The sequence below is a fragment of the Enhydra lutris genome, unplaced genomic scaffold (genome assembly GCF_002288905.1).
Source record: "Enhydra lutris kenyoni isolate GAN:26980312 unplaced genomic scaffold, ASM228890v2 scaffoldscaffold22, whole genome shotgun sequence".
NCBI classification, from domain to species: Eukaryota; Metazoa; Chordata; class Mammalia; order Carnivora; family Mustelidae; genus Enhydra; species Enhydra lutris.
Window position 1 is genome coordinate 32608145 of NW_019154106.1, and position 15927 is coordinate 32624071.

The following is a 15927-nucleotide window of genomic DNA, read 5'->3' on the forward strand; positions in this document are numbered from 1 at the left end:
AATTCATGGTGACTTGCAAATTAAAACTATGCTCTTTTCCTGTTCAGCTGTCTGGTCTGGTCCAAAGCAGATTACAGGGTAACCTTCCAGTATTTCTACTCTCAACTCTTAAGGAGAAAGCAAAAGAATATAGATATAAATAGGCATTTCTTTATTCAGTTATTTACTCAACAGTTATTGAGCATTTCTGAAATGCAAGGCAGTGTACCCAGTCAGTAAGAATGATACATGGAAAATTAAAGATAAATAATAGTTAACAATTACTGAATACTAAGAACTTCACATGAATTATCTTAAGCCTTGTGACAATCCTTGAGATATTAGCATTTTCCTTATTTTCCAGGTAAAATGTAAGGAATCTTCCTAAACTTCAGAAAGATTAAATGACTTTCTCAATGTCGTATTATTTATAAAATAGTAAATCTAAGATTCAAATCCATGGATGTCATATTACAGATAAGAGGTTTCATGGAAGAGATAACACTGAATCAGGCTTTGAAAGATGAACAAGTACATTAGTCAGATTATATTAGGATATCCTGTGATATCAAACAATCCCAAAATCTCAACTACAATTTCTTTTTCTTCTTGTATTACAAATCCATTGTGGCTCAGCTGGATATATTTTTTTTAATTCTGCAACTAGTTCGATAGAACATGTTCTATTTGAACATATCTGTCTGAAGACAGAGAAAAAAGAATTGAGATATCACCTTATACCAGTCAGAATGGCAAAGATTACAAGACAGGAAACAACAAATGTTGGAGAGGATGTGGAGAATAGGGAACCCTCTTATGCTGTTGGTGGGAATGCAAGTTGGTGTAGCCACTTTGGATAATAGTGTGGAGATTCCTCAAAAAATTAAAAATAGAGTAACCCTATGACCCTGCAATTGCACTACTGGGTATTTACCACAAAGATACAGATGTAGTGAAAAGAAGGGCCATATGCACCCAAATGTTAATAGCAGCAATGTCCACAATTGTCAAACTGTGAAAGGAGTCAAGATGCCCCTCAACAGACGAATGGATAAAGAAGATGTGGTACATATATACAATGGAGTATTATGCCTCCATCAGAAGGGATGAATACCCAATTTTGTATCAACATGGGTGGGTCTGGAGGAGATTATGCTGAGTGAAATAGTCAAGCAGAGAAAGTCAATTATCATATGGTTTCACTTACTTGTAGAGCATAAGGAATAACTTGGAGAACATTAGGAGAAGGAAAGGAAAAGTGAATTGGGGGGAAACTGGAGGGGGAGATGAACCATGAGAAACTTTGGACTTTGAGAAACAAACTGAGAATTTCAGAGGGGTGAGGGATGGGGGGGATGGGTGAGCCTGGTGGTGGGTATTAAGAAAGGCACGTTTTGCATGGAGCACTGGGTATGGCACATAAGCACTGAATCTTGGAACACTGAAAAAATAAATTTAAAAAATAAATTTAAAAAAAAGAATAATTGACAGAACCATGGAATGGTTCATAAAGCTGCTACAGAGAAGTGACTTAAGGAACCTTCATTCACACTTCATCAGACAAATCAATTTACAAGTCAAGTCTGCTATCAATGAAGCATGGAAGTAGAATTCTCTTCTAAAGAGAGACAGCAGTCCTTGGGAATTCTATTATAGAAGGTTAGAAATGGGAACTAATATTCTAAATAGAGGAATATCCTAAAGTTGACTCTAATCTTTATAAAAAAGTAACCATTTAAGTACATAAAGATAGTCAATATGGAGCATTATTTCAGAAGTTCAAAAAAAGACAATGGTTTAGGAATATTTGCAGGCTAATGTGACATAGGGTTTTGTTTTTGTTTTTTTAATTAATTTGTCAGAGAGAGAGAGAGCAAGCACAAGCAGGGAGAACAGCAGGCAGAGGCAGATGCAGGCTCCCCACTGAGCAAGGAGCCCAATGTGGGACCTAATCCCAGGACCCTGGGATCAAGACCCAAACCAAAGGCAGATGCTTAACTTACTGAGCCACCCAGGCATCCCTGACACAGTCAGTTTAAAAGGGGAATTAGAGGGCAAAAGAAAAGAGAGACTGACTTAGGCTTGCAGAATAGGAAATTTCTCCTCTCTACTGTGTGCCTAAATGTCTGGTAATAATAACTATACAATTTAGCTAGGAACACTTTCTAAAGAGATCTTCTCTGATCTACTTTTACGACTTTGAGTGGGGCTGGGCATCCAAAACCACCTGTCTAAGCTTAGATCTGAGTAAATTGGCCACTCACTATCCACAGCATTGAAGTAAGAAAGGCAATTCCTCTATTAACACCATTTTCCTCTAAAGCAACCTACACAGCTGAAGTGATTTTCCCTGGTGAACAACTGAGCCCCTGAAGGGTTGAAATTGCCTTAAGGTCACTTTCTGAGTTTGATCCTTGGATCAAGAATAAAACATAGGCTGTTTTCTTTAATTTTACAGTGAGCTCTCACTTCCAAGGAGACTTCATCTAAGCCCTCTATACAGTGCTACAGCATCCTGTGAATACAGCAGAAATGTTAGGCAAACTGAAATTTGGTTCTGACATCAGATAAATCTGTACTATCCACCTGATGACCAATGACCTGAATGGACTTCAATTTGTCTCTGTGTGTTAACAGCTTCTTTATCAAAGTCAAGACTCTTGCCTGGGGCTTTTTGAATCTCCTTCAGCAGCTTAGTTATATTTTAATCTGACATATGAGAAACCAAAAAAGAATAACATGTGTCATTAGAAATTCAATTGGCCTCTCAGAGCTTCTGTGGCCTCATGGGAGAGCAGCAGAGCTGAGACTGAAGGCTGTATGACCCGGGTGCCATTTTACACTTTCTGGTTACTTAAGAAAGAAGCGCCTGAAATGTGTGCTGCTCTGTGGAAGGATAGCTCAAAATTAACCTTCCAGAATCTCTGCATGATCCAACAAGAGTAGAAACTATTTCATATAAACCTCGAGGGATGAGAAAGCAATATTAGAGAGAAAACCAAGTGCCCAGGACACTGGACTTATCACCAGCACTTCTTCCAAGTCTGAAGGGAATTGTTTTATATGTTACGATGGTTACAGACCACAGGGGGAACCTTTTCAAATTCTAACCCTTCCTTCAAGTTTATCAAACAAACAAAGCCTTGGCCAATCATAGATAAATAAATAAGTAAATAAGTGTTTAAAGAATAAAAGAAATGCTCTCTTAATCTGAATAAGGCCCCCCGAGCCTTATTTATAGACGCATGTTCAAATCACAGATTATTGATGTAGGGGCCTACTTAGAGCAACTCCATCTCGGTTAAACAGCCATTTTGTTGTTTGTGCAGTAAAACTTAAACTGACCCTGCCCCACCCTCCAAGAACTTACTTAAAGTCAAGTCTGGGAAACCAGTAAAATATAGTCGACCAGTCCCTGATAACAGAATCCAAATACAAGGATTGGTCAGGTCAGGTGGAGATAACAGAACCCATAATGCAAGGATGAGTCAGGCCAGGTGAAGACAATCTCATTGGCCAGGCTCAATCACATGGCCTTTGCTCTATAAAAGCTAGTCTGTGAAGCTAGGTAGGGGGGGGGGTTGCTCTCTCCGTAAGAGACGGCCCCGGCCGGTCGGTTTGATTCTCGATATTTGGTGTGAAATAAAGCTTTGCTTGACCTTCGATTTGTATCAGTCTCGCTCCTTTGATCATGGACCCCATCAATTGACCCATGCAGTTGAATTAAAAACTCTGTAGCCTTGACTTGAAGCAAACCTTGGAAATACCATTTCGAATCATCTTCAGGGGTTCTTAGCAAACTCCAACCCAATGCATTTCAAACATTTTTCTCTGTGTCCCTGTGAATGATGGAAAAAGGGAGAGCCCAGATTGGAAGGTCTCACTCATCCTGCCTCCCCAACTCTTCAATCAAGAGTGTACTGCTTTTTCAAGAGTGTACTACTTTTATATGTATCACATATTCAAATTCCACGAAATGTTTCTCTTAAAGAAAGAATTCTAGGGCTTTGGGGGAAAAACAAAACAACTTGAAAACTCTGCCTGAAGCATGAAAAATTAAAGAGAAAGCTTAAAAAGGAAACAGGTTCTAGTGTCCCTTAGTCCACCAGGTCTCTTGGGAGCAGGGAGCAGTGGGAGAGTACTAAAATGATTCTTGGGAGAAAAGGCAGCAGAGCAGGAAAGAGGAACGAAAATGAACTCATCACCATACTACCCTCCCTGCACACAAGTTGCCCCTGGCAGCAGCTCAGAAGGGGCTTGCTCTTTGCTAAATGTTGTAGGTAACCAGCTGGGCTTGTCATACCCACTTAATAGCAGTACTTTAAGAAAGTGTTGTCATTTCCTTGTCAGACTCATTTCTCTATCCTCTATTATCTTTTCAAAATTGTATTACAAAATATTATGAGCTTCCTGTATCAGACACTTTGGGTCTTAGTCACTCAATTATTAAAATTGTATGATTTTTTAAATTGCCATTATGTGTGGGCTGTCTTTACCAAAGCGACAAAGCAATTGAGTTAACCCAAATGGTGCTATGATTGCAGGATCAGAACATGGAAAATTATAGTGTTGGAGAGAAAAAAAAAAAAAAACAGCTATTTCACATCAGTGCCAATAAAATCCTGGGAAACTCACCATGACACCATTATGCTAGGCAGAGCAGAGCAAATGCTCACAACATATTACCATGCTGAGTAATAGGAAAACAATGCCATTTAGGGCTGTTAGTTCTATACCATGTTACTCGTCTATAGTAAACGTGGCCCTCTGGTAATGTGATGTGCTCCACATTCCACAACAAGAGTGACTCTGACTGCTGCCAGCCACTTTTCACTGCACCTGTGTCCATCACCACAAAGTCTCCACATACCTGTCATCACAGCTGCTGACATCCAGGATTGGATCCTCTACTTCTTCTTCTTCTTCTTTTTTTTTTTTTTTTAATTTATTTATTTGACAGACAGAGATCACAAGTAGGCAGAGAGGCAGGCAGAGAGAGAAAGAGGAGGAAGCAGGCTTCCCACTGAGCAGAGAACCCGATGCGGGGCTCGATCCCAGGACCCTGGGATCATGACCTGGGCCAAAGGCAGAGGCCTTAACCCACTGAGCCACCCAGGTGCCCAGGTCCTCTACTTCTTTCAGTGGACAATCATAAGCAAAACCTCAGAGAGTCTGGGTTGTGCTGGATTCTTCCACAGGCCAGACTGGCTCTGTGATAGCAGCTTGCTAAGCTTGATGAGCTACTGACAAGGCACCCTCCTGAAAAGGAGGGCGACTGCTTGGGTGCCTGCCCAACAAGAGGTTTTTAAAGAAGCCAAGCAAGATTCCTGTTTCCCAGTACAGACCATGTTCTGATCATTTAGGGTCCTATCTCCTTCGTTTCTTCAACATAGATAACTGGCTTACTTAATACCAACTTGCAAATTCAGCCTAACTCCCACCTCTAAGGTCAATCTTGATGCTTGTCAGAGAAAATGGCCTACAATAAGCTGGGCAAGGAGCTTAAATTCAGATGCCCAGAGGGACACATGGCATAAAAAAATGGAAAGATATTACAATAACTATGATAGTAGGGGTAGTAGAAACTGTGGTAAACCTGAGAGTCTATGCTCATCAGAAGGCTGCAGCACAGTGCAGCTCCAACAGACTCTTCCAGAACAAACACAAGACCAGCTTTGCCAAAGCTTCCAGTTTGTTTTTGAAGATATCAGAAATACAGATTTTTTATATAAAATAGGATTTTTCAAGTGGGCAAATTTTTTTTGTTTTTTTTTTTTAAACAAAAACATGTTTGCCCACTGTGTTAGTTTCCTATTGCTACTGTAATAAATTATCTCAAATGCAGTGATTTAAAACAACACAGATGTATTATCTTAAGTTCTCCAAGTCAGCAGTCCAAAATATGTCCCTATGGGCTAAAGTCAAATTTGTGGCAAGGCTACACTTTTTCTGGATGCTCTAGGAGACAATGGGTGTTCTTACCATTTTCTGTGTCTAAAGGTTGCCTAAATTCATCGGCTAATGGCTCTTACCTTCATCCTCAAGGCCAGCAATATAGCACCTTCTAATCTCTCTGATACTCTTGTTTTCTTCTCATAAGGACCCATGAGATTACATTGGGTCTGACTGGAGAATCTAAACTAATCTCCCTGTCTCAAGATCAGAGTGCCTTTTGCTATGCAAGTTAACACAGTCACAGGTTTGGTGTGTTAGGGCATGGTTATCTCAGGGAGTCATGATTCTGCCTACCACACCTGCAGTTTGCAATGGTCCAGGCAACTTAAAGTGTTCAGAGATTTGGCCTCACATCAGCCTTGAGCTGGTTCTTGTGCCCTGTATAGCACACCTTCCTACCCTTAAAACATCGTCCAGTCATAAATATCATAAAATGATATTCTCTTTTTTTTAAGATTTATTTATTTGAGGGAGAAAGAGAGAGTATGCACACAAGTGTGGGGCAGGAGCAGAGGGAGAGGAAGAGAGAAATCCTCAAGTATTCTCCCCGCTGAGCACTGGGTTCAGTACAGGGCTCAATGGGGGGCTTGATCCCAGGACATGAGATCACGACCTGAGCCAAATCAAGAGTTGGATGCTCAACCAACTGGGCCACACAGGTGTCCCTATGGTCATACAATGATATTTTTTTTTCAGTGTTCCAAGATTCATTGTTTATGCACCACACCCAATGCTCCATGTAATACGTGCCCTCCTTAATATCCACCAACAGGCTCAGTTAACCTCCTAACACCCCACTACCCTCCCCTTCAAAACCCTCAGTTTGTTTCTTAGTCCACAGTCTCTATTCTTGATCCAGACAGTGGGTTTGAGCTTGCTGATATGGAATGGTTGTCCCAGACTTCAACTTTTTACTACTGTGGCTTTTCCATACTACCTGGATCATCTCCAGGGATGCCTGCTCCTGTCTTTACTAAATAAATCCCAGTCCCAGGAATTGTAGCTTCATTCTGTGGTTTCTGAAGCCAGTTACTCTCATCTTCAAACCTTTGAAATTATAAATACCTTGGGAAGGATTATATCTTTTTACTTCGTAAACATTCATCAAACATCATTTGAGAGTAAGAATGGAACCTAAGATGGATTCCTGGGCCTGACAGAGTACCTCAAGGATAAAAGAATGGGATACTCAGGGAGGCTGCTCCAAGGATACATTTTTTCACTGCCTTCACCAGAAAAAAAATTGACTTATCTAGGCTCAGATTTTGACTCCATTTATGGAACAGAAAGTATTCCAACAATGGATTCCAGTTCAGGGATGTATCTCTTCTACCAAACGCAACACCTCCCAGGACCTCCCTGCTTATAGCAAAAGCCTCCCTATCTCCTTCTCTCAGAGGAAATTGGGGAATGCAATAGCCAAACAGGGACCAGATTTCAGTGGGGGACAGAGAAAAGAGAAATGAATATCCCTGACATTGGGTTATGTTTTCCCTTTAGAGTGGTAACGAGTTTCCAAAACTTGAAGCCCAAGGCCATAGGCTAAATTTAAAGGAGTTGTAGATTTCCAGGCTGATGAAGGCCATGGCAGAATTTTTTTTTTTAAAGATTTTATTTATTTATTTATTTGACATAGAGAGAGAAGCAAGAGCAAGCACAGGCAGACAGAGTGGCAGGTAGAGGCAGAGGGAGAAGCAGGCTCCCTGCCAAGCAAGGAGCCCGATGTGGGACTCGATCCCAGGACGCTGGGATCATGACCTGAGCCGAAGGCAGCCACTCAACCAACTGAGCCACCCAGGCGTCCCGGCCATGGCAGAATTTAACTTTGCTTTGTGATAGGCAGTGGGTCATCCTTCCTGGCAGAACAAGAGACTGGAACCCAACCAGAGGCTAGGCCAACACATTTTTACTCCCTCCCCTATCCCTGGCCACTTCTTCCTCCTTCCTCTTTCTAATTCTCTTCTCTGGGAACTGCTTCATGTCTTCCTGTGAGATAGGAGTAGCTACAAAAAGGGAATATTTGTATTTTCTCCATTTGAGAGTTAGTTTTGTTAGATGAACTTTGACCTGTAGTTTCTCACCCAGAACATCCTTGTGCTTTCCCTAAAGAACCTGTGGGACCCTATGAATAATGGATACTGGATCCAGCCCTATGTCCACAAATAGCAGAGACTGTGCACAGAAGTCATAGACTGCTGGACCCTTTGCTGCATCTGTATCAAAGACATGTTTGACCGCATTGTTTTACTAAACTGTCAACATGTAAACAATCAAGGCATTTCACTGTAAAATTCAGATAATCAGACTCTCCTAAAGCAATCAGGTGATCTGACATCACTGCACACGCATTCCTGCAGGCTGTATACTTCTAGCACTAAGTAGTGGCTGGCCTTCAAAACAGGCACAGTCTCTCCCATTTTACCTAACTACCTAACTAGCCCAGTAGACATTTGAGTTTATAACCCATGCAATATAATGTAGTAGTTAAATATTTGTCATTGGGCAGGACTAGATCTGATTCCTCACACTGTATGTAACAGACCTCTGAGGCCATTGCTAAAGCTGCTGGTAAGAGCACATCTTATTTCTACACAGTAGGAAACTCTAAATTCTTTTATAACATTTGAATATTCTTGCCCTGAGGATTCTAAAAACATGCGGACCATTGCTTGGTGCTTTAAGATTGTCTTGTCATCTACAGATTAGTGATTTGAAATGACTTCTCTTTCCAATTATACTTATTACATCTGGCTCACCTCCACTGTTCATGATGTAGCACTGTGAGTGGGTGTTACTTTTTCTGTTTAATACTTGCAAACTCATAGCGTGGCCGAGATGATCATTTAGTCCTGAGGGATACAATAACAGAGCCAGGTCACTTCACCTCCACCATTCCTGGTGTCAGCTTCCTGGGGTATGGATTCCATTTCAGACACCAGCATATGCTCAATACCACTTTCAACACAATCCTAAGGTTGGGCAGGAAACTTATCAGTGCCGTATACATATTTAAAATTAAAAAATAAAATGTTCTCAAGAAACTGTTTATTGGGCCATTTTATTTTCAGGATGCACAGGAAATGTTTGTCTTACCAATTTGAAATAAATGTAATTGACCTTTTAAACACAGAACCTGAGTGATTTGGAGAAAAGAGAAACAGTTCGGCTTAATTCTATCAGAATGAATAACAATGGCGACTCTTCTATAAGACCTTTAGCTAATAAAAGCAGAATGTCCCTTTAATAATTATTAAAAGACTGGATATACGGTGATATGAAGATGGAAGAATTAGTAGCAGGAGTCCAGTTACCATATCCCAGAGTGAGACCATGAGAGAAGCATGACATTGCTAGGCAACGCTGTGCAGTTAAACAAGTTTTCACTGGCTCAGTGTGGTATAGTAGGTAGGAAGCAAGATTCAAGAAAAGCAAAGGGGAAAAGAATGCAATTATTTATTTTAATTGGGTGGGGCATGGAGGAAACAAAGGCAGATATAGAAGTTAATCTCAGCCAAATTTTCAGGATATGAAATGTGAATTCTAGAAAAGAATTCTAGAAAACCTTATTGAACATTTACTGAATTAAAGATTTTTAAAAATTGGGATTGGAGGTATTAGCCAGGTACTGTGCTTTACATACATTAGATTATGGTAAGAGTAAGTATACCATTTTATAGAGGAGGAATAAAATTCAGAGAGATGATTCACACACCCAGGATTTGAAAACTAGAAACAGAATAAACCAGGCTCTGAGTATACTCCTTTGTGATTCGAAAGCTCATGCTTTCCCCACTATTATTCTATGCTGGGTTCCTTTATTTAAGAATGACTCTCACATGTGGCTCCTTGCTTTCCTAAGCCTTCAAGATTTTCATCATAACAGCATATTTTGTCCAGGAAAATGCATTAGTGTGAATGGTCAGTTGTTATTCATCCATCCATTCATTCATTCATTTAACAAATGCTATCTTCTCTCTCCCAAGCACAACTTTAGATACAGGAGAAAAAATGGCGGAAAAAAAATAAATGAGTCCCCTGCTTTCTTATGTTGAAAGGGTTTGAGGGACTAACAATAAATGAATCCAAAAAGTAGATTATTGTATCTTAGGTGGAGATATATGCTATAAAGAAAAATAATATGGGGCAAGTGGTAGTTGGGTTAAACAGGGTGATCCAAGTCAGCTTTTCTGAGATATTCTGTGACCAGAAAAGACTATTAAGCTTAATTTTTCTGTTATTACTGTTGTGATTATTTATATATTCATTTATTTGTTCAGTTTTCTGTTTCTTTACTTCTACTCTGAGGAATTATGAAAATATATTTCCTTTTTAACTGCGTGCTTTGACCTGCTAATGTATTACTCTCCCTAAGTGAATATACTAAAACTAGGATTTCGAATGTTTTGTGAAAGACCTGCTGCACTTCAGCCATCACCTCCTAATTGGTGCCCTGCTTCCACTCTTACCCATTACTGTCCATTCCCCACACAGCAGTCATGCTCATTTAAACGTACAAATTAAATCATAACATCCTTCTGCAGGAAAACTCCTGATGCTGTCCCATAGAACTTAGAAGAAAATCTGCTTTCCTGAATGTAGGACCATGGTCTGGCTTCTACCACTTCTCCAACCTCATCTGTACAACCTTTTCCCTGTTACTTCTACTCTATCATTACGCATTGCTATGGTTAGGGTTTTATTGTAACAATGGTACATTATTGAGCTCAATATCCAAATCAATCATCTTAACATCCTTTCAAACTATTTTCTCTTTCTTTTCTATTCCAAGAACAGACAAAGAAACCCCTACAGAATAAAATCCTAGCTGTTTTGACTAGAATTCAGAATTCTACCTTTACAACTCTTTCCACCTTCCTCCCCTTTTCTCGCCACTCAGACTTACATGGGATACATGACTTATTTAAACCTCACAATATTCTCCTTTATTCTTTTACTTCCATCTCTGAAATAATTACTCTTCTGCTTCTCCCATTTCCCATTATGTATACCTTATCTAAATTTTTAAAACCTGGCTCAGCTATCATCTCCTCCAATATGATCTTCTTTGATTCTCCCAAAGGAGCTGAAACTCTTCTTCATCTCTCACATGGTACACTTCAGTTTCTAATTTCTACTGCAGTTTTCTATGTTTGTCTTATTTTTTTTCTTATTTTTTCTAACAGTCCATAAGTTTCTTGTATTAGGCAGGGTAAATGATAGCTGTTGTGTTAAATAATCCTGTAATCTCAGTGGCTTAACAAAATGAAGGGGTGTGTGTGTGTGTGTGTGTGTGTGTGTGTGTGTGATATACCACAATCAGGTGTGACTTGGTAGGGATAGGGCAGAAGAAGGGAGGTGGGGAAGGAGACTCTGCTCTTCTCAGTCATTTGGATTCAAGCTGTTCCTTCCCTCTGCTGGCAGTATCATCTCTTGGGGCCTTGGAACCCTCTACTTGATCCTCTGAATCTTACTGGAAGAGAGAGGAGAGAGCATAGAGAAACTGTACTCTTGACAGCCTTATTCTAGGGGTGACACATCACATCTCACTTACCATTCATGACCAGTGGTTGCATATCTTCACCAAAGTACAGGTGAGCTAAGAAGGTAAGTTAGTAGTGTGAACAGAAAGAAGTGGAAGTTTGTTTAGTGAACATCTAGCCAGTTTCTGCCACACAGCTAAATACTACTAACCTACTCTTTGATAAAGAAGAAATCATGAGTGGGGTGCCTAGGTAGCTCAATTCATAAAGTGTCTTACTCAGGGTTTTGAGTCAGGTCATGGTCTCAGGATCACAGGATCAAGCCCAGTGTGGGGCTTCATGCTGGGCATGGAGTCTGCTTGGGAATCTCTCTCTCTCTCCTTCTTCCTCCACACTTCCATCTGCCCCCACTTGCGTCATGCTCTCTCTCTTTCTGGGAAATTAAAAAAAAAAAAAGAAAGAAAGAAAGAAAGAAAGGAGAAATCATGAAGGGAATTTAAAACAATTTGGACAGAATGGCAATAAAAGTATAACATGTCAATATTTGTGGAACGTACCTAAAGCAGCACCTAGAGGAAAATAGATAACTTTAAATATTTTAATCAAGAAAGAAGAAATACGACAGAAAGGAAACAAACAAACAACAACAACAAAAACAGTTCATGGGATGCCTGGGTGGCTCAGTTGATTAAGTATCTGTCTTTGGCTTGGGTTATGATCCCAGGGTCCTAAGATCAAGACCAATGTAGGGCTCCCTGCTCAGTGGGGAGTCTGCTTCTCCCTCTCCTTCTGCCCTACTCATGCTCTCTCTCACTCTCCCTCTCCTAAAATAAATAAATAACATCTTTAAAAAGGGGGGGGGGGCAGGCAGTCCATGATACTGAAAGGGAGCCACAATGAGGAACACTTTCAAATCAACATGTATAAGGGTCGCATAAGCTACTGGACACTACGGAAAGTTTGGACACTATGGAAAGTAGCTGAGTATAAACTATTTTGCTCAAAAGGGCTACTAGCCAAAGTAAAGTATTGTCCAGAAAGATGTTATAAGGTATATTTCTGAGAGGTAAGATGGGAAGGGTCAAAACATGCCATAGCAGACCAAGTATCCCCAACTAGGACCCAGTGCATCGGGAAAAACCTTGCAGAGCTTCTGAAAGATTATATACAGGTATCTTATGAGAGAGCCAACATTTAAGGCCCTTACTTCCTATAAGAAACCACCGCCAGTAGAATGTTAAAACAACATCATATAACTAAAAGCTTCTGAGGTACCTAGGTGGCTAAGTTGGTTGAACAACCAATTCCTGATTTTAGTTCAAGTCACCATCCTGGAGGTTGTGGGATGGAACTCCATCTGGGGCTCTGTGCTGAGTGCGAAGTCCATTGGAGATTCTCTCTGTCTCCTTCTGCCCCTCCCCCCACTTGCTTGCTCTCTCTCAGTGAATAAATAAAATCTTTTTTTTTTAATTTTTATTCATTCATTTAGAGAGAGAATGTGTATGAGAGAGAGCTCAGAAGCGGGGGGAAGGGAGAAAGGGAGAAGCAGACTCCTCACTGAGCAGGGAGCCCTATATGGGGCTTGATCATGACCCTGGGATCATGACTTGAGCAAAAGGCAGACTCTTAACCAACTGAGCCACCCAGGTGCCCAACTGAATGAGTAAAAGCCTTTAAAAAATAACTGAAAAGCTTTTGTTTTGGTTTCTAACTTTTTCTCTAATCTCTTCTTCCCTATGCCAATACCAGAGAAACTAGAATTAAAATAGTAAGGAGGGAGAAGTGAAAAAGCAACTGACACTCCTCTGCACCGAGGCTGTGGCCTGAAAGGCTACCAAGAAGGTGAACACTTGGGAAGCCTGGGTGGCTCATTAAGCCCCTGCCTTTGGCTCAGGTCATGATCCCGAGGTCCGAGGTCCGAGTCCCGCAGCGGGCTCCTTGCTCAGCGGGGAGCCTGCCTCTCGCTCCGCCTCTCTCTCCACCTCTGCCTGCCTCTCTGCCTGCATGTGTGCTTTCTCTCTCTCTTTCTGACAAATAAATAAAATCTTAAAAAAAAAAAAAAGAAGGTGAACACTAGATGAAAGTGAAACTGAATTTTTAAACTACTCTAAACAAGACTGGACTTTTTTATATGTGAAAGTGACCAAGAAACAATGGGAACTGCCATCGATGTTATTAAAGGATAGGAAAGGGGACGCAGTGGAGAATGTTTGAAGGAAGCAATAGAGAAAATAACAATAAAACTTATTCATGTTTATATCCTGCAGAAATCAGACTGTTCAGTAAACCAGTTTTTATTAAAGACAAATGATCCAAGCATTCAACACAAGAGCTAGGAAAAAAAAATTGCAAAAGAGTAAACCCAAAGAGATAAAAAGGAAGGTAGTAATAAAAATGTTAGAAATCAATGAAATTAAAATAAGAGGAGGAAAAAGATATTGTTAACTAAACCAAGAATGGGTTCTTTAAAAGAATAATAAAATAGAAAAAAAAACTGACAAATTTGTGGGAGCAAAGATGAAAATAAACAATTTTTTAAAAAGAACTAACTATAAAAAATGACAGAGATTTTTTAAATTATGTAAAACACTATGAACAACTGAAGAACCATACTGAATTACATTTAAAAATATAAATGAAATTACTAAATGTCCTGGAAAAGATACAAAATGTCAAAATAGGCATATGATGAAACAGAACTCTTGAATATACCAAACTCATTAAAGAAATTATGATAACAATAATTTTTAAAACTTCCTCTTCCACAGTCCCCCCCAAAACATTTTAGACCAAGAGAGTTGTGTGGGTGAGTTAAGCAAACTTTAAAGAAACAGATAAACTACCAAACTTAAGTTATTGCAGAAAACATAAAAGCAATAAAAGTTATCCAACTCATTTTGAAAGGCTATAGTATAACCTCTATATTTAAACCAGAGTAAGTTATAATAAATAGAAAATTTGGGTCAACCTTATTTATAAATATGAATATGAAAATCTGGATTAGCTAACTAAATTCAACAGCATAGTACAAAATAAAAAAAATAAGGCAAGCCGCATTCATTTCAGAAATTCTTGGATGGCTAAATGTCAACCAAGAATTTAATTTACTATATGGTTAAATATCAACAAGGAATGTAATTTACTATGCACTTAAGAAGATAATTCTTATGGTCACTTTAATAGATACAGAAAACATTTGATAAAAGTAATGCATTCTATTTTAATTTAAAAAAACCTCTTAGAAAACAAGAAATAGGAAAAAAACTGCTAACTCGATAAGAAAATAATGATAATAATAATAGTTTGCCAAACTAGACCAAACATCATTCATATTGTAAAATTTTAATTTATGTCATTTGAGGCTGGGAGAAGAAGAGTATGTACTATCATTTCAGTAGTTTAACATGGTACTAGAGGTCTTTACTAACATAGTAAAATGGCAGAGGTGGGGTGGGACAGGAATTAGAAAGGAGGATACAAAGATGATACCATTTTTTAAAGACTTAACAAATAATATATGTACAGAAAAGCCAATAAAATCAAAAGGCAAACCATTAGAACTAATAAGATTTGACCAAAGTAGCCAGAGACAAAATCAATTCCTCCAAATCAGTAACATCCATCTTTGTCAGTAATAAGCACCAAGTAATATGGCAATAAAAAAACCAAATATGTATAGGAATTAAACTAATAAAAGCACTCAAGTCTTCTGTGGAGAAAATATTTAATTTTTTTTAAATGACTTCTCTTGCTCCCCCCCAAAAAAAAAAAACTTGAATATATAGAGAAATAAGTTTCATTTGTGGAGATAATAGCACTGTAAACATGTCAAGTCCCCCAAGTGATATATAAATTAAATGTAGTTCCAATCTGAATAACACTGAGAAATGCAATAGATTTATTCTAAAATTTTTAATGAAGAATAAACATCCATGCATGGATGAATAATTGGTAAGTCATAGTAATCACAGTGTGGTCCTGGTAGAGAATTAACAAATTAAAACAATGGCATGTGATTGAAAACCTATACACAGATCCCTTACTAAAAGAATCTACTATACGATAGAGGTGGCATCAAAGATCAGTGGAGAAAATATGAATTATTTAGAAAATGGTGTCTAGAAAAACTAAGTCATATTTCCCACTTCAAACATTACATAAAAATTAAACTCCAAATCAATTAAAGACCTAAATGACAAAGGCAAAATTATAAAATTATAGAAGTCGAAGTAGGAGATTATTTTTGTTACTGTAGGATTAGGGAAGGATTTCTTTAAAAAGACTATAAATTACAGGCAATCAGCAGAAAAACTGATGAAATTACATAAAAATTAAAGATTTCTGCTTAATGAACATCATTGTCAAAGTTAACAGATGGGTGACAGACTGAGAGAAGGTATTTGCAATATCAAAATCTGACGAGAGATTAACATCCAAAAAATACAAAGAACTCCAGAAAATCAGCATGAAAACCACAAGAGACACAATGCTTAAATGGTCAAAAATTGAATCT

At 38.8% G+C, this 15927-nt stretch overlaps 1 protein-coding gene across 1 annotated transcript in view; it reads right to left on the bottom strand.

The window, feature by feature from the left end:
• Positions 1-11817: 11817 nt before the first annotated feature.
• Positions 11818-15927, bottom strand: part of LOC111150262 (methyltransferase like 15) — a 398977-nt gene continuing 394867 nt past the window's right edge. The window contains exon 13 of the transcript XR_002640796.1: positions 11818-11847. The gene's annotated coding sequence lies outside the window, so the exon portion shown is untranslated. The remainder of the gene's footprint in view (positions 11848-15927) is intronic.